At 41.2% G+C, this 22,864-nt stretch overlaps 1 pseudogene; it reads right to left on the reverse strand.

Annotated features, from left to right (window-relative positions):
- Nucleotides 1-19,948: 19,948 nt before the first annotated feature.
- LOC102402225 lies at nt 19,949-21,546 on the reverse strand (annotated as a pseudogene).
- Between the last annotated feature and the right edge of the window lie 1,318 nt (nt 21,547-22,864).

Genomic DNA, 22,864 nt, shown 5'->3' on the forward strand with positions numbered 1-22,864 from the left:
AATCTTGGTAAGAAAAGGTTAAAAATTTGGACATTATCCAGAGGCAAGAGGGCACCAAAATTAAAATATATTAAATAGGAAAAGTCTAGTCAGGTGGGGATTAAAAAAACTGCTGGAAATAGTGTACAAAATAGTTAAACTAACTGTAAATAGATTGGAGCTTACCCAGTTATCCCCAAAGAAGCAGAATTATAACAATATAGACTAAGGCTCACTTAATAGGGTCTTTCATTCTTTCCTTTTCTTCTCACTGTTAAAAAGACAGTCGAATTTGCCCAATTTTTGCAGAATGTAATTAAGTGCACAAAAGGAAGAGTTATCTGAGATTCTTGAAATTTAATTTATATATATTCAGCAAAGGAAACCATAAACAAGATGAAAAGACAGCCCTCAGAAAACACTTGCAAATGAAGCAACTGACAAGAGATTAATCTTCAAAATATATACATACCTCACAAAGCTTAATACTAAAAAAAAAAAACACAAAAACAATCCAATCAAAAAATGGGCAAAAGATTTAATACATATTTCTCCAAAGACATAAGTGGCCAAGAGGTACATGAAAATTGCTCAACATTACTAATTATTAGAGAAATGAAAATTAAAACTACAGTGAGATATCACCTCACATCAGTCAAAATAACTATCATCAAAAAATCCACAAATAATAAATGGAGAGAGTATGGAGAGAAGGGAACTCTCCTACATTGTTGGTGGGAATGTAAATTAATATAGCCACTATAAGGCAATGGCACCCCACTCCAGTACTCTTGCCTGGAAAATCCCATGGACGGAGGGGCCTGGTGGGCTGCAGTCCATGGGGTCGCTAGGAGTCAGACACGACTGAGCGACTTCACTTTCACTTTTCACTTTCATGCATTGGAGAAGGAACTGGCAACCCACTCCAGTGTTCTTGCCTGGAGAATCCCGGGGACAGGGGAGCCTGGTGGGCTGCTGTCTGTGGGGTCGCACAGAGTCAGACATGACTGAAGCGACTTAGCAGCAGCAGCATGGAGGTCCTTAGAAAACTAAAAATAAAACAACCATATGATCCAGCAATCCCATTCCTGGGCATATACCCAGAGAAAAATGTGATTCCAAAAGATACATGTATGCCAGTGTTCACTGCAGCACTATTTACAACAGCCAGCACATGGAAGCTGTCTAAATGTCCATCGACATATGAATGAAGAAAGAAGATGTGGCACATATTATGACAGGATTTTACTCAGTCATAAAAAAGAACAAAATTGTGCCGTTTGCAAAGATGTGGATGGACCTAGAGATTGTAATACTGACTGAAGTAATTTAGAAAGTGAAAACAAATATTGTATATTAACACATATTTGTGGAATCAGGAAAAAATGGTACAGATGAACCTATTTGCAAAGCAGAAATAGAGACACAGACATAGAGAACAAACATATGGAAACCAACAGGGGAAGAAGGGTGGGAAGAATTGTGAGACTGGGACTAATGTATACATACTTCTAGGTATACGATAGATAACTAATGAGAACCTACGGTATAGCACAAGGAATTCTACTCAGTGTTCTGTGGTGACCTAACTGGGGAGGAAATCCAAAACAGAAGGGACACATGTATATGTACAGCTGATTCACTTCACGGTACAGTAGAAACCCAATATTTTAAAGCACCTATACTCCCAAGAGAAATTTTTAATAATCTGCATATTAATAAATGGGAATAAGGCAATGTATATTTCCTCTAAATTGTGGGTATTTTTACTAAAGGACCCTAAGCAAATGTAAAAAGTAAACTACACAAGAATTATACTTTATTAAAATATTCTAATTAACTGAAAAAAGTAAGATGGCATGTGTGAGAAGTGATTTTCCTTTTGGAACACTTTATGAACATTAATTATTCAACCTAGAATCTGTGAAGTAGATACTATTTTATGATCAGAGCAGTTTTACTCCTCTTGAGAGCCTGTGATTTTTTTCTAAGGCAGCAAATTCAAAACTTTTCAAATGTGAGGCTTCTTTATAACCAGAAAAGGATACCAGACACTTCAAAATGCAGGAAATGTACCTTTTTTTAATTAACTAATTTTTCTTTTATTTTTGGCTGAACTGGGTCTGGGTTGCTAGGTGCTTTCCTAGTGAGGGCTTTCTTTGGTTGGTGAGCAGGGGCTACTGCTTCTTGTGGTACACTGGCCTCTCATTGCAGCGGCTTCTCTTGTTGCGGAGCACAGGCTCTAGGCGCACGGACTTCCGTAGTTGTGGAGAATGGGCTTATTCTTGTCTGGAAAATTCCATGGACAGAGGAGCCTGGCGGGCTACTTCTGTCCCTGGGGTCACCAGACTCGGACAGGCCTTAGCGAATAAATCACCACTATGTGAGATCTCCCCAAACCAGGGATCGAACTCATGTCTCCTATATTGGCAGATGGATTCCTACCCACTGTACCCCAGGGAAGTCCAGGAAATGCACCTTTTAAAAATACTTTTTGGTAGTTCTCTACTATTTCTACTCACAATACTTCTAACACCAAATAAATGGTTGGTTGTTTTTTCCCCCACACCAAACAATTCTCCAGTTCTCTGTGGATATTAACTAGATGTTCTGCAGTTCAATTCAGTTCTGACACTATCTACCTAGAGATAGAACAGACCACACGGCTGTGTCCCACAAGGCTGCCCCTACATCAGATGCCAGTCACAGGTCCCAGGTTGCCTGTAATTCTAATCAACCAACTATAAACAGGGTTTTCCATGACTCCCTCCTAGGTTCAATAATTTGCTAGAATAGCTCACAAGAGTAAGGAAAACATTTTATTTACTATTGCCAGTTAATTACAAGGGATACAAATCAGGAAGGGCCAAATGGAAGAGATGCATAAGGCAAGGTCTGGGGAAGGGAGGGGCTCAGCGCATCCATGTCCTCTCTGGGCATGTCACCCTCCCAGCACCTCGATGTCATCACCAGCTCTTGTTGTTGTTGATTTGTTGCTCAGTCATGTCTGACTCTTTCGTGACCCCATGAACTGTAGTCAGCCAGGGTCCTCTGTCCATGCTATTTCCCAGATTGGAATGTTGTAGCCACACGTTCCGGGAAACAAACTCACTCAGAAGGACAATGCAGATAGTGGAGTTCAGTTTATTACATCGGTGGGCCCAAGGCAGAGTCTCCTCTTAGCCAAAGACCCCGACCAGTTTTTGTGAAAACCTTATATACCCTGAGTGTACATGCCCAAATCCACCTCCCCAAATTCCCTGAAACTAGCCTGTACAAAGGAAAAGAAAGATACAATCAAAGTTAACCCGTGATTCATATGCCTTAAGCCTAGGTAGTTAACAGTGGACAATTATCAATAGGCCTGTGGTCATACCCCAATAAGCATAAAAGAATTTATGATTCTGTTCAGTTACACAGATAATTAGGGTATTCTTTTAGCCGGACAGTCTAGGTACGAGCCCTGGGGCTCTTCCTTCCGGGGGGGTCTGGTTTTCCAGTTGGTATGTCATTTCCATAGATACTGGGCATATGGCTCAGTCCACAGTCCGGCCCAAGATGGAGTCCTGCTTTCAAGCTGCAGCCTGTTCTGTCTGTTTCCTCCTTTAGGAATACTAGAATGGGTTGCCATTTCCTCCTCCAGGGGATTTTCCTGACCCAGGTATCCAACCGAGGTCTACTGCATTGGCAGGCAATTTCTTTACCACTGAGCCTCCTGGGAAGCCATTCACCAACTCTGAAGTTCTCCAAACCCTTTCTTTTAACCACTGGCCATTAGGGTGTTCAATCTCAAGCCTCTCTCCCCTTCTCAGCTGTCCAGGGGTGGGGCTGAAAGTTCCCTTGGGACAACAGAGGATGAGATGGTTGGAAGGCATCACTGACTGAAACGACATGCGTTGGAGCAAGCTATGGGAGTTGGTGACGGACAGGGAAGCCTGGCATGCTGTGTCCATGGTGTCACAGAGTCTGACACAACTGAGCTACTTAACTGACTGACTGAATTACAAGGTATCCAACACCTACACCCTCCAGAATGTATCTGTAGGAGTCACCTCATTAGCATAAACTCAGATAAGATTTGTTATGAATAACAAAAGATGCTCCTCTAACCCTTTCACTCAGGAAATTCCAAGGGTTTTACAAGCTCTGTGTCAGGAACAAAAAAAGACTAAATACATATTTCTTACCACAGGTAGAAAAGCTGCCTAGGCATTATTTCAGAAAGGAGGTTTTCTCAGCCTTTTCATTTTCTAGTGCCTGGGTACATTGCCCAAAACTATTTGTTAAGAAGAAGCTTTTAATTGCAAATATGTGAACTATAAGCCAAAAATAATAGAATGGGAAAGACTAGAGATTTCTTCAAGAAAATTAGAGATACCAAGGGAACATTTCAAGCAAAGATGGGCACAATAAAGGACAGAAATGGTATGGACCTAACAGAAGCAGAAGATATGAAGAGGTGGTGGCAAGAATACACAGAAGAACTGTAGAAAAAAGATCTTCATGACCCAGATAACCATGATGGTGTGATCACTCATCTAGAGCCAGATATCCTGGAATGTGAAGTCAAGTGGGCCTTAGGAAGCCTCACTATGAACAAAGCTAGCAGAGGTGATAGAATTCCAGTTGAGCTATTTCAAACCCTAAAAGATGATGCTGTGAAAGTGCTACACTCAATATGCCAGCAAATTTGGAAAACTCAGCAGTGGCCACAGGACTGGAAAAGGTCTGTTTTTCAGTCCAATCACAAAGAAAGGCAATACCAAAAAATGCTCAAACTACCGCACCAACTGCACTCATCTCACACACTAGCAAAGTAATGCTCAAAATTATCCAAGCCAGGCTTCAGTAATACATGAATTGTGAAATTCCAGATGTTCAAGCTGGATTTAGAAAAGGTAGAGGAACCAGAGATCAAATTGCCAACATCTGTTGGATCATCAAAAAAGCAAGAGTTCCAGAAAACATCTACTTCCTCTTTATTGACTACACCAAAGCCTTTGACTGTGTGGATCACAATATACTGTGGAAAATTCTGAAAGAGATGGGAATACCAGACCACCTGACCTGCCTCCTGAGAAATCTGTATGCAGGTCAAGAAGCAACAGTTAGAACTGGACATAGAACAACAGACTGGTTCCAAATCTGGAAAGGAGTATGTCAAGGCTATATATTGTCACCCTGTTTATTTAACTTACATGCAGAGTACATCATAAGAAATGCCAAGCTGGATGAAGCACAAGCTGGAATCAAGATTGCTAGGAGAAATATCAGTAACCTCAGATAGGCAGATGACGCCACCCTTATGGCAGAAAGTGAAGAAAAACTAAAAAGCCTCTTGATAAGAGTGAAAAAGGAGAGCGAAAAAGTTGGCTTAAAACTCAACATTCAGAAAACTAAGATCATGGCACTTCATGGCAAATAGATGGAGAAACAATGGAAACAGTGACAGACTTTATTTTTTGAGGGTCCAAAATCACTGGAAATGATTAAAAGACATTAATTTAAAAGACATTAAAATCCATGAAATTAAAAGACATTTGCTCCTTGAAAGAAAAGCTATGACCAACCTAAACAGCATATTAAAAAGCAGAGACATTCCTTTGTCAACAAAGTTCTGTCTAGTCAAAGCTGTGGTTTTTCCAGTAGTCATGTTCAGATGTGAGAGTTGGACTATAAAGAATGCTGAGCGCCGAAGAATTGATGCTTTTGAACTGTGGTGTTGGAGAAGACTCTTGAGAACCCCTTGGACTGCAAGGAGATCCAACCAGTCCATCCTAAAGGAGACCAGTCCTGAATATTCATTGGAAGGACTGATGCTGAAGCTGAAACTCCAATACTTTGGCCATATGATGTGAAGAACTGACTCATTTGAAAAGACCCTGATGCTGGGAACAATTGAAGACAGGAGGAGAAGGGAATGACAGAGGATGAGATGGTTGGATGGCATCACTGACCTGATGGACATGAGTTTGAGTAAGCGCCGGGAGTTGCTGATGGACCGGGAAGCCTGGCATGCTGCAGTCCACAGGGTCACAAAGAGCTGGACATGACTGAACTGACTGAAGCCAAAAATCAGTATTTATTAATGTGGGCCCATTTGAGCTTTATTTCTTAGATTATATCTATATATGCAATGTCTTAGTTTACATTCCCCAAGAAGTAGATTCTGAAACAAGGGTTCAAGTGCAAGTAATTTATTTGAGAGATGCAAGGAACTTCACATGGGGAGTGAGGACGTGGGCAGAGAAGGAAGTCAAACAATGGAGGGTATATTTCAAAGCCAGCTGCCACTGGGGCCACAGGATAAGGGTATAAACTCAGCTGTCCCAGAGTACCCCCAAATCAACCAAAGGACAAAGGAGTTATGATATTTTTCTACCACCTCCCACTATCTATTGGTTGTGGGCTGCTCCCATGGATGTCAATTCTCTGACACTTCGCTTTGGTGTATGCCTGTTTCAGAGAGGATCCTCAGGCACAGAGATGCAGATATTGACAGAAAGAAGTTTTAGAAATCAGTGGAGGTGATCACACCATTGTGGTTATCTGGGTCATGAAGATCTTTTTTGTACAGTTCTTCTGTGTATTCTTGCCACCTCTTCTTAATATCTTCTGCTTCTGTTAGGTCCATACCATTTCTGTCCTTTATTGTGCCCATCTTTGCATGAAATGTTCCCTTGGTATCTCCAATTTTCTTGAAGAGATCTCTAGTCTTTCCCACTGTATTGTTTTCCTCTATTTCTTTGCACTGATCACTGAGGAAGGCTTTCTTATCTCTCCTTGCTGTTCTTTGAAACTCTGCATTCAAATCAGTATATCTTTCCTTTTCCCCTTTGCCTTTAGTGTCTCTTCTTTTCTCAGCTGTTTGTAAGGCCTCCTCAGACAAACATTTTGCCTTTTTGCATTTTCACACCATCCCCAAGAAAAAGAAATGTAAAAAGTACTCTGTATACAGAGTATACAGAGAAACCTGTATGCAGGTCAAGAAGCAACAGTTAAAACCAGACATGGAACAACAGACTGATTCCAAATAGGGAAAGGAGTACATCAAGGCTGTATATTATCACCCAGCTTATTTAACTTATATACAGAGTACATCATATGCAGAGTACTTTGGCCACCTGATGCGAAGAACTGACTCACTGGAAAAGACCTTGATGCTAGGAAAGAGTAAAGGCAGGAGGAGAAGGGCACAACAGAGGATGAGATGGCAGGATGGCATCACCGACTTGATAGACATGAGTTTGACTAAGCTCTGGGAGTTGGTGATGGACAGGGAAGCCTGGTGTGCTACAGTCCATGAGGTCCCTAAGAGTCAGACATGACTGAGTGACTGAACTGAACTGAACTGAAAGTACATCATGCAAAATGCTGGGCTGGATAAAGCACAAGCTGGAATCAAGATTGCTGGAAGAAATACCAATAACCTCAAATACGTAGATGACACCACCCTTATGGCAGAAAGTTAAAAGGAACTGAAGAGCTCCTTGGTGAAAATGAAAGAAGAGAGTGAAAAAGCTGGCTTAAAACTCAACATTCAAAAACTAAGATCACAGCATCCGGTCCCATCACTTTGTGGCAAATAGATGGGGAAACAATGGAAACAGTGACAGACTCTATTTTCTTGGGCTCCAAAATCACTGCTGATGGTGATTACAGCCATGAAATTAAAAGATGCTTGCTCCTTGGAAGAAAAGTTATGACCAACCTAGACAGCATGTTAAAAAGCAGAGACATTCCTTTGCCAACAAAGGTCCGTCTAGTCAAAGCGATGGTTTTTCCAGTAGTCATATACAGATATGAGAGTTGGACTATAAAGAAAGCTGAGCACTGAAGAATTGATGCTTTTGAACTATGATGTTGGAGAAGACTCTTGAGAGTCCCTTGGACTACAAGAAGATCAAACCAGCCAATCCTAAAGGAAATCAGTCCTGAATATTCATTGACTGATGCTGAAGCTGAAACTCCAATACTTTGGCCATGTGATGCAAAGAACTGACTCATTTGAAAAGACTTTGATGCTGGAAAAGATTGAAGGCGGGAGGAGAAGGGGATGACAGAGGATGAGACGGTTGGGTGGCATCACCAACTCGATGGACATGAATTTGAGGAAGCTCCGGGAGTTGGTGGTGGACAGTGAAGCCTGGCATGCTGCAGTCATGTGGTTGCAAAGTGTCAGACATGATTGAGTGACTGAATTAAACTGAAGAGTCCATAGTGTTGAAGATAACAGATAAAGAACACAGAAATGACCTGTCTTTGGATTTGCCCCTTAGAAGTTGTTTCACTGCTGCCTTTCATGGCAAAACTCAAAATGTTTTTTTCCTCCCTGTTACCAGTTCTTCCTCTCATTCCCTTGAGCACACTCCAATCAGGCATCTATACCTACCATTCCATCAAAACTGCTCTTATCAAGGTCACCATTGATCCACATGCTGCTGCTACTGCTAAGTCGCTTCAGTCGTGTCTGACCACATAGTGCTAAGTTAAACAGTCAAGTCTCTGTCTTCCTCTTACTTGACCTATTTGCAATCCTGGACCCCACTGTTTGCTTCCTCCTCCTAGAATCACTTTCCTCACTTGGCTTCCATGACACCATGTCTCCTGATTCTCTTTCTGTCTCATTGGTTGCTGCTTTTTTGGACTCTGTTCCTCCTCATTTTCTCAATCTCTTAAAACTGGAGTACCCCAGGACACAGAGCCTATACACTTCTCTTCTCTTATCTCAGCCACTCCTGTTACAATCGTAGCTCATTTTTGGCTTTAACCCTGATTGATACGCTGACCTACACAAGTTTATCTCCAACTCTGACATCTCCACTGATCTCTTAACTTACATATCCAACTAGATATACTCACTTGAATATGTAAAAGGCGTGTCCCAAACAAGCTCCTGATCTTTCCCCCCAAACTTGCTCCATATACAAGCTTCTTCTCAATTAATGGCAATTCTACCTTTCCAGTCCCTCAGCTTAAAAACCTTGGATTTATCCTTGATGCCCCCCTCTTAGGTGGCACTAGCAGTAAAGAACTCGTGTACCAATGCAGGAGACATTAGAGAGGCAGGTTCAATCCCTGAGTCAGAATGATCCCCTGAAGAAGGGAAGGGCAACCCACTCCAGTATTCTTGCCTGAAAAATCCCATGGACAGAGGAACCTGGCAGGCTGCCATCCATGGGATGACAAAGAGTTGGACATGACTGAAGCAACTAACTACAGCCCCCCTTTTTATGTCATAAAAGTGAAAGTGAAGTCGCTCGGTCATGTCCGGCTCTTTGCGACCCCATGGATTGTAGCCCACAGAATTTTCCAGGCAAGAGTACTGGAGTGGGTTGCCATTTCCTTCTCCAGGGTATCTTCCTGACCCAGGGATCAAACCTGGGTCTCCCGCATTGCAGGCAGAGGCTTTACCTCTGAGCCAGCAGGGAAGATTATAAATTTCTCATGGCAAGAATTTCTGCCAATTTGGTTCACCCAATTGTGTCCTCAGAGCCTAGTACAGAACCTGGAACATGGTGGTAACCCAACAAATATTCTAATTGATTAATTAAATAGTATAATGTCATATACCACACGTAATCTGTAGCAAATCTTGTCACCTCTACCATGAAAATATATTGAGAACTGGAACACTCTTCATCACCCTACCACATCCAAGCCACTATCACCCGAGGATAGTTGCAACAATCTCCTAAATGACTTTCCTCATTCTGCCTTTGTCAACTATGGTCTAGTCTTAACAGAACTACCACAAGGATCTTTAAAATGCTAAGTCACATTGTATCACTTCTTGGCTCAAAATGTCCCAAATCCTTCAGGGTAAAAGCCAGAATCCTTTAAATGGCATATGGGGCTCTAAATGACAGAGTCTCTCCTTTAGCCCTGCAGCCCCATCTCCTATCACTCTGCCCTTTATTCCCATTCACTCCAGCCACATTGCTCCTGAACATCCTATACATACACCGACTTCAGGGCTCTTGTGCTTGCTGTTCTCTCCGCTGGGGATTCACTCGTTCATGTCCTTTAGGTCTTTGTTCAAATGCCATCCTCTCATTGAATACTTCTATGACCACTCCTTTAAAATCTGAACTTCCCACTCTCAACCAACACTTCCTATCTCCCTTTCCTGATTGATTTTCCTCAGTAGTACTTAGCACTTTCTAATATGTTGGATATTTTGCTTATTTATTTTATTTATTGTGTCTGCCCAACCAGATTATAAATTTCTCATGGCAAGAATTTCTGCCAATTTGGTTCACCCAATTGTGTCCTCAGAGCCTAGTACAGAACCTGGAACATGGTGGTAACCCAACAAATATTCTAATTGATTAATTAAATAGTATAATTGATTAATTAAAATGATTGGTTTAATTAACTAATTAACAACAGATGATGAAGACAAAAGCAAGGCTGAAGTGATTTGAGGAATTGAGGAATGTGAGATCAATCATGAAAGCAACACTTTTAAGAAGTAGGCCAGCAGGGAAGACAAGAAATAAGGCAAGGTCATGAGACTTGAAAGACCAAAGGAAAGTTTCATTTTGCTTTATTCTGTTTTGTCTTAAGGCTGGTATTTTGAGCATAGCATACTGATAGACTGAGGGAAAGGGGCCAAGGGAGTTGGAGAGGCAGAGGGCAAAGGGAAAGCCTAAATGATCTGAAGAAAGAGAAGAAAACAAGATTAAGAATGAGAAACATTAGCCTTGATCATGTGAGGACCATTCCATCTTCTAAGACAGGGATTAGCAAACTTTTCTTAAAGGGCTAAATAGTAAATACTTTAGGGTTTTTTGTGTCACAGAGTCTCTGTGGTAACTACTCAACTCTACCTTCAAACTGCAGAAAAAGCCATAGGTAATACATGAACAAGTGGGCATAGTTGCCTTCCAATGAAATTCTATTCACAAAAGCATTCGGCAGACCCAGATACCATAGTTTGCCAATCTCAATTCTAAGATTAGAGGGGGAGGAGGTAAGAATAAGAGCAAATGTACTTACATTTATTAATTGGGTTAGCAAGTGGTAAAAATGGTATACTTGTCTAATTGCTCCTATTTTCTTTATGAATTACAAATTGGGATCACCTAACAACTTTGGGACTCGGTAGAGATTCTGTGGAGAAGAGTGAATATTTGAAATACTTAAACTATAGAAAGGAAATGGATTTCACTTGACTATGAACTATCTGTTCTTCTTTAACCTTCCGTACATTTAAGGAATGCCCTATATCTGTTAAATCCAACACAAATTTGTAACCTAAAAGGGTAAAGCAGAGACTTCCCTGGTGGTTCAGTGGTTAAGACTCCTCACTTCCACTGCAGGGGACATGGGTACAATCCCTGGTCAGGGAACTAAGATTCCACATGCCACACAGTGCAGCCAAAAAAAAAAGGTGAAGCATGCCTGTGGTATGATGAGTAATCCAATGTGATGTGACTGGAGCAAAGGGCAAATGAAAGAAAATTCTAGGATATGAGAAAAATAATGCGCACTTTCTAACACCAGCTGAGGCATTGGGAGTGTTTCAACACAGACACCACTGAGGCAAAACTGAAAATATTGACTTTGGAGTCAGACCTGTGATTGAGTATAGGCCCTGTCACTAACTATGCTAGTTTCCAAATCTCGCTGAACCTCAGTTTTATCATCTGTAAAAGGGACGACACTAGTACCTACATATTGGGTTGTGAGAATGGTTAACAGTGTGACGTACCCAGCTTTAGTGCTGGGCCAGATAGTTCAGTGCTCAATATATAGTAGCTATTATTAGACATTACACTGAAGTACCAGCTTATTCAACTACTGCCCTACAACCTTCTTTTGCAAATGAATCAGGTGAAAATTTTGCAGGTTTAACAGCTGAGTCAAAAGCAGGTAAGAACCAAGAAGTATTGGAAAACATTGAAGAAGAACTAACATTTCCTTCAGTTCAGTTCAGTTCAGTCGCTCAGTCGTGTCCGGCTCTTTGCGACCCCATGAATTGCAGCACGTCAGGCCTCCCTTCCCATCACCAACTCCTGGAGTTCACCCAAACTCATGTCCATCGAGTCAGTGATGCCATCCAGCCATCTCATCCTCTGGCGTCCCCTTCTCCTCCTGCTCCCAATCCCTCCCAGCATCAGAATCTTTTCCAATGAGTCAACTCTTCACATGAGGTGGCCAAAGTACTGGAGTTTCAGCTTTAGCATCAGTCCTTCCAAAGAACACCCAGGACTGATCTCCTTCAGAATGGACTGGTTGGATCTCCTTGCAGTCCAAGGGACTCTCAAGAGTCTTCTCCAACACCACAGTTCAAAAGCATCAATTCTTCAGTGCTCAGCTTTCTTCACAGTCCAACTTTCACATCCATATTTCCCCCTAAAGATTTATGGTCTGTGAAAAGACTGCGAAGCTTAAGTATTGGGAAACATCTGTCTAAAAACACTCAGACTTTTGGATAGAAATTACAACTCAACATATTATATCTCTGATCAAATGACTAGCACACTTGTAGTAGCTTCTTAGATAAGTCTTATTTAAACTTTTATTTGCCTCTTAAAGGGAAAAGAGAAGGGAGAGAAATTCTATCTGAAATAAGCCTGAGATCTGTAACACTAGTAAAATGCTCTAAGTGTGTGCCCTTAAAAATGATGATTATGAAGTATTGTACTGTATATCTGGAAGGTGACATCAGTTTGCCTAGAGCACATTGCCACTTTTTAGAAGTGTTGTGAAATACAGAAGCAGAACCTGGCTAAAAAAAAAAAATGGAAACAAACTGTTTTCTGTCTCCTGGTGGAAAGTTTCACTCCTTTACTCCTGCTCTATTCTTTCACTTCTTATTCCTTTTTCCCTATGCTCTATAATCCTTCAGCTAAATTCTGAGCCCAGGAAGGATCCCCAGTGCAGGAGAGTGGTTAATCACAGGAAACTTGGTATCAGCAGACATGTGTCCAAATCCTAGTCTAGCTACCCAGCTGCCTTCTTACCACACTTAACCCAACTTGTATTGCTTAATGTAAACTTTTCTGCTCTGTAAAATGAGGATGAATGAATAAAAGGGTTGTTGTACAGATAAAAAGAGAGAGCACATTTAAAGCATTCAGTTCTGTGCTTAGCACACTGCCGTCAATAAATGATAGGGACTATGATCTCTACTTCATTGTCATTCAGTTCAAGATATTCAACATCTCTATAACTTTTTAAAGGACAAGAGGAAAAAAAAATGCCGACACTGACCCCAGGAATTCAGAGAGGTAATTAATGAAATAGTGTCTAAGAGACCTATTGAATGATATGGGGGAGAGGTAACACACAAGTCTTGATGAGAGAAAAAACAACGCTCGCCCACCAAAAACCTTCACCTGCCAACCTTCCTTTACATAACAGCTCATACTATGATCACAATAAAAAGGAAAATCAACATCCTTCACATAGCCACCTCTTAGAAGCTGTTACTGGCCCTAAGACAAAGGTGTCTTTCCTGTCAGCCAAACAGGAATTCTATGGAAGTTACTCTAAAAATTCCTAGGACCTCAAAATGAAACACACATACACCGTTCTCAGAGCAAGTCACTTTAGAAACTTACTGGGACCAAAACCACACTCACTTCACACTAACCTGCTATCTGTGGGGCCCATACTTCCTCTTCTTCATAAGGATATCTGCTGGGGCTATACGGACCCCACATATTCTGAGTTACCTTTTCATTCTTCTGGGTGGCACAAGCCTGATGTACTCAGGTGAGAAGACAGAAGACTTCTGCCCTATCACATGGGCAGACGTGGTGTTCAATTACCTTCTATCGGCTAGATTATAGGGTTAAGGAACTAGATCAAATTACTGTCCAAGAGCGTTCAGGCCTCGTAATGCTAATAAAGGTGTGGGTGACACTGGACTGCTGCTTTGCCCTTGGAGAACCCCAAACTGACGAAAGGCGCAGTCTGAGCCTAAAAGTCTCACCCCAAACTGCCCAGAAGCTCTTAGAAAGGCAGAAGTATAAAACAATGAAAAGTAAAGCTAAGGTGTAAGCTAATGAAAGCTGACAGCATCAGAGCCTATTAGTGCCATTCTGCTATTGATAGTGCTGTGGCTCACTCTATCAACACAATCATCGATAAATTAGATACGACTAACAGTTTTGGTTGATCCAGTTTAATCGGGTCAGATTAATGAGCTAGCTGCACACCCATGTGGGAAAACCATTCATCCTAAACTAGATGCTGGTGTTTAATATAGTATTAAATTCTCTTTTCCCAAGTTTGGGCTGAATTATACTGTTAAATTCTTGCCTGGAGAATTCCATGAACAGAAGAGCCTAGTGGGCTACAGTCCATGGGGTCACAAACAGTCGTACATGACTGAATGACTAACATGCTGTTAAATTAACCTGTCTTTCCCCTCAGGCCTCCAGCAGAAGCCCGTAGCCAGCTAGCTCAGCTGTCATGCCAGCAACTTCTCAGGAGCTATAAGGCCCAGCTGAAGGGAGCGCTTGACTCTAAGTTAGAGATGCTAAGCATTTCTGGTAGTGAAGAATGAAGAGCCAGGTGTCCTGGATTCAACTCCCTGCTCTGTCACTTGTTAGAAATTAGATCTTGGCCAAGTTTCTTAATCCCAATAAACTTGCTCCTTCATTTGTAAAGCAGAGCTAATAATACCTACTCTATGAAATGGCAACCCACTCTAGTATTCTTGCCTGGAAAATCCCATGGATGGAGGAGCCTGGAAGGCTACAGTTCATGGGGTCGCAAAGAGTCGGACACAACTGAGCGACTTCACTTCTTCACTTCTATAGCAGGGATACACAGTCTCTGGGATCTAATGCCTGATGATCTGAGCTGGAGCTGATGTAATAATAATAGAAATAAAGTACATGATAAATGTAATGAACTTGAATCATCCTAAAACCATCCCCCTCCCTGCCCCCTGTCCATGGAAAACTGTCTTCATGAAACCTGTCCCTGGTGCCAAAAAGGTTGCGGACTGCATCATAGAGTTGTTGTTGTTTTTTAAACCTTTGAAATTAGTTTATTAGTATCATTCAGGACTCAGATGTTCAGTATTCCCCCTGAAATTACATCAACAAAAGCAAATGGAAAGAACCCAAGTCAAAATTCTATAATAAAACAGCACTCCCTCACAAAAGCATGTGAAATTACAAGAATGCCATTTTAAAACACTGGCACTTTAAGAGAACAATAATCTCAAAAGCCACAAAATTGCCAAATTGTTCCCCAAACTGCTAAGCAGATAAACATATGACCCTAATGAATGAGCTTGAGTTTTGTAAACAAAAGTAAAATTCAAATAAATCAGATAACTCATACTGAAATACAAAGTGTCTTTTCCCCTCATGTCTATTCAATTTATAAAGGGGCAACCCATAATATAGGAAGATAAACCTGATTTTAAATGTGGTATACAGTTTTAAAAGTCAGTTTAAGTAATTAAAAAAATGCCTTTAAGTGAGCATCTCAAGTTTCCTAAACAGTCTGTATTTAGATAAATAGGAGAAGACATTTATAGCCAGCACTTTTTCCCCCAGAGCCTTTGCTGGGACAAACAACAAAAAAACAATATGGCAGCCTTGTATTTTTTTAATATATTTATTTATTTTAATTGGAGATTAATTACTTTACAATATTGTATTGGTTTTGCCATACATCAACATGAATCCGCCACAGGTATACACGTGTTCCCCATCTTGAACCCCGCTCCCTCCACCCTCCCCGTACCATCCCTCTGGTTCGTCCCAGTGCACCAGCCCCAAGCATCCAGTATCATGCATCAAATCTGGACTGGCGATTCATTTCATATATGATATTATACATGTTTCAATGCCATTCTCCCAAATAATCCCACCCTCTCCCTCTCCCACAGAGTCCAAAAGACTGTTCTATACATCTGTGTCTCTTTTGCTGTCTCGCTTACAGGGTTATCGTTACCATCTTTTTAAATTCCATATATATGCGTTAGTATACTGTATTGGTGTTTTTCTTTCTGGCTTACTTCACTCTGTATAATAGGCTCCAGTTTCATCCACCTCATTAGAACTGATTCAAATGTATTCTTTTTAATCGCTGAGTAATACTCCATTGTGTATAAATAAAAGGAATCCAAATAGGAAAAGAAGAAGTAAAACTCTCACTGTTTGCAGATGACATGATCCTCTACATAGAAAACCCTAAAGACTCCACCAGAAAATTACTAGAGCTAATCAATGAATATAGTAAAGTTGCAGGATATAAAATCAACACAGAGAAATCCCTTGCATTCCTATACACTAACAATGAGAAAATAGAAAAAGAAATTAAGGAAACAATTCCATTCACCATTGCAACGAAAAGAATAAAATACTTAGGAATATATCTACCTAAAGAAACTAAAGACCTATATATAGAAAACTATAAAACACTGGTGAAAGAAATCAAAGAGGATACTAATAGATGGAGAAATATACCATGTTCAAGGATCGGAAGAATCAATATAGTGAAAATAAGTATACTACCCAAAGCAATCTATAGATTCAATGCAATCCCTATTAAGCTACCAATGGTATTTTTCACAGAGCTAGAACAAATAATTTCACAATTTGTATGGAAATACAAAAAACCTCAAATAACCAAAGCAATCTTGAGAAAGAAGAATGGAACTGGATCAGGAATCAGGAACTGGAACAGGCAGGAATCAACCTGCCTGACTTCAGGCTCTACTACAAAGCCAGAGTCATCAAGACAGTATGGTACTGGCACAAAGACAGAAATATAGATCAACAGAACAAAATAGAAAGCCCAGAGATAAATCCACGCACCTATGGACACCTTACCTTTGACAAAGGAGGCAAGAATATACAATGGAGAAAAGACAATCTCTTTAACAAGTGGTGCTGGGAAAACTGGTCAACCACTTGTAAAAGAATGAAACTAGAATGCTTGAAACTATAACACAGAGTGTGGGCAGCTGCGACGGCACACAGAGCTGCAGCCGAGGAGCTACCCCAGGTCCGAGGTCAGGGGCGGCAGCCAGGACGAGCTGCACCACGCCCAATGCCAGGGGCAGTGGCTGGGAGGAGCAACCCCACGTCCAAGGACCGGTGGCTGCGAGGGCACCGGAGGGCCTAGAGGAGCTATTCCACATTCAAAGTCGGGAGGGGCGGTGGTGAGGAGATACCCTTCATCCAAGGTAAGGAGCAGTGGCTGTGCTTTGCTGGATCAACCATGAAGAGATACCCTACATCCAAGGTAAGAGAAACCCAAGTAAGACGGTAGGTGCTGCAAGAGGGAATCAGAGGGCAGACACACTGAAACCATAATCACAGAAAACTAGTCAATCTAATCACACTAGGACCACAGCCTTGTCTAACTCAATGAAACTAAGCCATGCCCGGTGGGGCCACCCAAGATGGGCGGGCATGGTGGAGAGGTCTGACACAATGTGGTCCACTGGAGAAGGGAATGGCAAACCACTTCAGTATTCTTGCCTTGAGAACCCCATGAACAGTATGAAAAGAAAAAATGATAAGGATACTCAAAGAGGAACTCCCCAGGTCAGTAGGTGCCCAATATGCTACTGGAGATCAGTGGAGAAATAACTCCAGAAAGAATGAAGGGATGGAGCCAAAGCAAAAAGAACACCCAGCTGTGGATGTGACTGGTGATAGAAACAAGGTCCGATGCTGTAAAGAGCAATATTGCATAGGAACCTGGAATGTTAGATCCATGAATCAAGGCAAATTGAAAGTGGTCAAACAGGAGATGGCAAGAGTGAACATTGACATTCCAGGAATCAACGAACTAAAATGGACTGGAATGTGTGAATTTAACTCAGATGACCATTATATCTACTACTGTGGGCAGGAATCCCTTAGAAGAAATGGAGTAGACATCATGGTCAATAAGAGTCTGAAATGCAGTACTTGGATGCAATCTCAAAAACAACAGAATGATCTCTGTTCGTTTCCAAGGCAAATCATTCAATATCACAGTAATCTAAGTCTATGCCCCAACCAGTAATGCTGAAGAAGGTGAAATTGAACAGTTTTATGAAGACCTACAAGACCTTTTAGAACTAACACCCAAAAAAGATGTCCTTTTCATTATAGGGGACTGGAATGCAAAAGTAGGAAGTCAAGAAACACCTGGAGTAACAGGCAAATTTGGCCTTGGAATATGGAATGAAGCAGGGCAAAGACTAATAGAGTTTTGCCAAGAAAATGCACTGGTCATAGCAAACACCCTCTTCCAACAACACAAGAGAAGACTCTACACATGGACATCACTAGATGGTCAACACTGAAATCAGACTGATTATATTCTTTGCAGCCAAGGATGGAGAAGCTCTATACAGTCAGCAAAAACAATACCAGGAGCTGACTGTGGCTCAGATCATGAATTCCTTATTGCCAAATTCAGACTTAAAGTGAAGAAAGTAGGGAAAATCACTAGACCATTCAGGTATGACCTAAATCAGATCCCTTATGATTATACAGTGGAAGTGAGAAATAGATTTAAGGGACTAGATCTGATAGAGTGCCTGATGAACTATGGATGGAGGTTCATGACATTGTACAGGAGACAGGGATCAAGACCATTCCCATGGAAAAGAAATGCAAAAAAGCAAAATGGCTGTCTGAGGAGGCCTTACAAATAGCTGTGAAAAGAAGAGAAGCGAAAAGCAAAGGAGAAAAGGAAAGATATAAACATCTGAATGCAGAGTTCCAAAGAATAGCAAGAAGAGATAAGAAAGCCTTCCTCAGAGATCAATGCATAGAGGAAAACAACAGAATGGGAAAGACTAGAGATCTCTTCAAGACAATTAAAGATACCAACAGAACATTTCATGCAAAGATGGGCTCGATAAAGGACAGAAATGATATGGACCTAACAGAAGCAGAAGATATTAAGAAGAGGTGGCAAGAATACACAGAAGAACTGTACAAAAAAGATCTTCATGACCTAGATAATCACGATGGTGTGATCACTGACCTAGAGCAAGACATCCTGGAATGTGAAGTCAAGTCGGCCTTAGAAAGCATCACTATGAACAAAGCTAGTGGAGGTGATGGAATTCCAGTTGAGCTATTTCAAATCCTAAAAGATGATGCTGTGAAAGTGCTGCACTCAATATGCCAGAAAATTTGGAAAACTTCAGAAAATGAAGATCATGGCATCTGTTCCCACCACTCTATGGGAAACAGATGGGGAAACACTGGAAACAGTGTCAGACTTTATTTTTCTGGGCTCCAAAATCACTGCAGATGGTGACTGCAGCCATGAAATTAAAAGACGCTTACTCCTTGGAAGGAAGGTTATGACCAACCTAGATAGCATATTGAAAAGCAGAGACATTAGTTTGCCAACAAAGGTCTGTCTAGTCAATGCTATGGTTTTTCCTGTGGTCATGTATGGATGTGAGAGTTGGACTGTGAAGAAGGCTGAGCGCCGAAGAATTGATGCTTTTGAACTGTGGTGTTGGAGAAGACTCTTGAGAGTCCCTTGGACTGCAAGGAGATCCAATCAGTCCATTCCGAAGGGGATCAGCCCTGGGTGTTCTTTGGAAGGAATGATGCTAAAGCTGAAACTCCAGTACTTTGGCCATCTCATGCGAAGAGCTGACTCGTTGGAAAAGACTCTGATGCTGGGAGGGATTGGGGGCAGGAGGAGAAGGGGATGACAGAGGATTTTAGATGGCTGGATGGCATCACTGACTCAACGGACGTGAGTCAGAGTGAACTCCGGGAGTTAGTGATGGACAGGGAGGCCTGGCGTGCTGCGATTCATGGGGTCACAAAGAGTCGGACACGACTGAGCGACTGAACTGAACTGAACTGAACTGAGAACACTTCTAACACCGTACACAAAAATAAACTCAAAATGGATTAAAGATCTAAACGTAAGACCAGAAACTATAAAACTCCTAGAGGAGAACATAGGCAAAACACTCTCTGACAAATCACAGCAGGATCCTCTATGACCCACCTCCCAGAATACTGGAAACAAAAGCAAAGATAAACAAAAAGGACCAAATTAAACTTAAAAGCTTCTGCAGCCTTGTATTTTAAGCTCATGCTTTTGGGGATACATTCTCAGATCTTTAACATGGGAACTGCAAATAAAGAGTATAGAGTCTTCATGTAAAGATTAGAACATACTTTTCTATTAGTCCTTCAAGGACAGACTTTCAAAATGGTTGATTCTAATAATCCCATGCTGTGAGTAATCCCATTACTCTTCACTTTGTAAACATAACTGGGCTATGTGAAATCTGCTTTTAACTGGTCAAGACTTAAGTTTCAGTTATGGATGAAAACTGTCTCAATTCAACTTTTATACCCTCATCATGGGTATGCAGGGTGCGTAGACAAAAGCTTTTTATTTATCAGCTAACTATATGAAAGATAAACACTGTAATAATTCGTGTGATCCAAAATAGGCAAAAGCAAAAGACTAGCTTCCCCTTAAAAAGAAAAATTTCCAGACCTATGAAAAAGACAATACTAATTTAAAAAATTGTGTTTACTTAGAAGAATTCAGAATGTCAACAAAACAGCTGTAATTTTTTATTTATTTGTAATTACTGAGTGGTATTCAGTTAACAGAACAATTATTCGTATAAGCTGCATCAGAGACAACTGAAGATGAAAAAACTACCATCCCCATATATACCTAATTTACACTGTGCACCATAAGAACCTGTTTTAAATTTCCATGCCTATGTACAACCCCCATACTGCACCAGGCAAGATTAGTGGCTATTGAAAATACCATCAGGACAGGGCTATCTAAAGACACATTTGGTACTGTGTTAACTATACAAAAAAAGACACTGTACAGTTTTAAAACAAATTTTACACAGCCTTATATTTCAGTGCTTTTCTTTAACAGGAGTAAGTTGTGCACAGGGGGGTTAAATGCTCTACAGACAAGAAAAAAAAATGCACTAGAATCAACTTATTCATCATCATCATTTTCTTCTTCCTCCTCATCCTCTTCACATTCTTCCTCCTCTTCATCCTCTTCATCTTCCTCATCTTTCTCCTCTTCCTTCTTTTTCTTGCTTTTTTCAGCCTTGATGACTTCCTTTTTGCTGCATTAGGCTTCCCTTTAGCTCGGTATGCAGCAATATCCTTTTCGTACTTTTCCTTCAGCTTAGCAGCCTTCTTCTCATAGGGCTGCTTGTCATCTGCAGCAGTGTTATTCCACGTCTCTCCCAGTTTATTTGCAATATCACCAATGGACAGACCAGGATGGTCATGTTTGACTTTTGGACAATATTCAGCACAAAACAAGAAAAAGGCTGAAGGATCCCTCTTGGGTGTACTGGGATCCTTGAACTTTTTTGTTTCCCCTTTAGGAGGAATATAAGTTTTCATTTCTCTTTCATAACAGACCTTGTCTGCCTTTTCCATGTCTTCAAATTTTCTTTTCTCTGTAGCAGACATGGTCTTCCACCTCTCTGAGCACTTCTTAGAAAACTCTGAGAATTTGACTGAAACATCCCGGTGCTTCTTCCTGTGCTCCCCCTGGCAAGTTTGCACAAAGAATGCATATGATAACATTTTCCCTCTTAGGATCTCCTTTGCCCATTTTTAATTATCTTTCCTCCGAGAGGCAGAGAGTTTCCAAGTGCCCATCCAGCTCTCACTTGCCCTGGTACTGTCTCTATTCAGCATAGAGTTTTTGATGATTAAATGAAATAATCCACTTAAACTGTTTACAATAAATATCTGGCATATAGTAAGCCCTCAATGAATGTCAGCTGCAACTAACAGTAACAAACAACAGGCTAAAGGAAGCTTTCTTGAGAGTTGCTTTCTCAGAAACATACAATTGACACATACACTAGCCAAGGATTCTCAAGTTCAGAACTGTTGGCATTTTAGACTCGATAATTCTTTGTTATGGGGGACTGTCCTAAGCGCTGTAGGATGTTTGGCAGCAACCTTGACATCTAACCACTATGAAGCACTGTCTCAGTTGTAACATCCAATGTCTCTAGACATTGCTGTGTGTCTCTGGGGCAGGAGTGGGAAGCAAAATCACCTCAGTTTGACAACTACTGTGCTAGAGCAATTAATAGCTGCTATTCAGGATACTGACGCTCCCTCTTTGTCTTATCACTCTTGCCTAAATGTCCCATCAACTATGTCTACTAGGTAACTCAATGACAAGTAAATCACATACATAAAAGGCTGCCTTAAAATGACTTCCTCCTTTGCTGTTAATTCAATTCTGTGAAGACACACAGTGTCTATTATTTTTGCCTCAGTGGTCTCAGTACCCAGCACACAATGGACAATGAATGAATGATGAATTAATTATGAATATACCCTTGAGCTTTTCTGTTTTGTTAAACAAAAGGTTTCCTCAACCTTGACTCCAGTCAAAACACAAAGGAGATAAACACTGAGCACACCCTGAAACACTCACATACCATGAGGAAACATGATAAGCTGAGCCAAGACGGGTAAGCAGGAGCAGGAGAGGCCAGGAACACCCTTGCCACAGAGCTTCAGGGCATGGAGTCAAACTGAACATAAGCCCATCTCCAGAAAATAGCACCAAGGGTCGAGCTGGAGAAGAGGGTCCAAGTAGGTCAGTGAGCAAAAGACCTGCAGCAAGTCCTGAGATGAGAGGGTTGAACCAGTGTAGATACAGAGCAGAGAAAGGAACAGAAGCTCAGAAGAATTATCTGAGAAATCCCATGGACAGGTGGAAATGGATTTGGCTGGATGCGAACATGTTTCAGACAACTTGTGACAGGGTCACTTCAGTTCAGCTCAGTTCAGTTAGTCAGTCGTGTCCAACTCTTTGCGACCCCATGGATTACACCATGCCAGGCTTCCCTGTCCTTCACCAACTCCCAGAGCTTGCTCAAACTCATGTCCATTGAGTCAGTGATGCC

The sequence above is a fragment of the Bubalus bubalis genome, chromosome 6 (genome assembly GCF_019923935.1).
Source record: "Bubalus bubalis isolate 160015118507 breed Murrah chromosome 6, NDDB_SH_1, whole genome shotgun sequence".
Taxonomy (NCBI): Eukaryota; Metazoa; Chordata; class Mammalia; order Artiodactyla; family Bovidae; genus Bubalus; species Bubalus bubalis.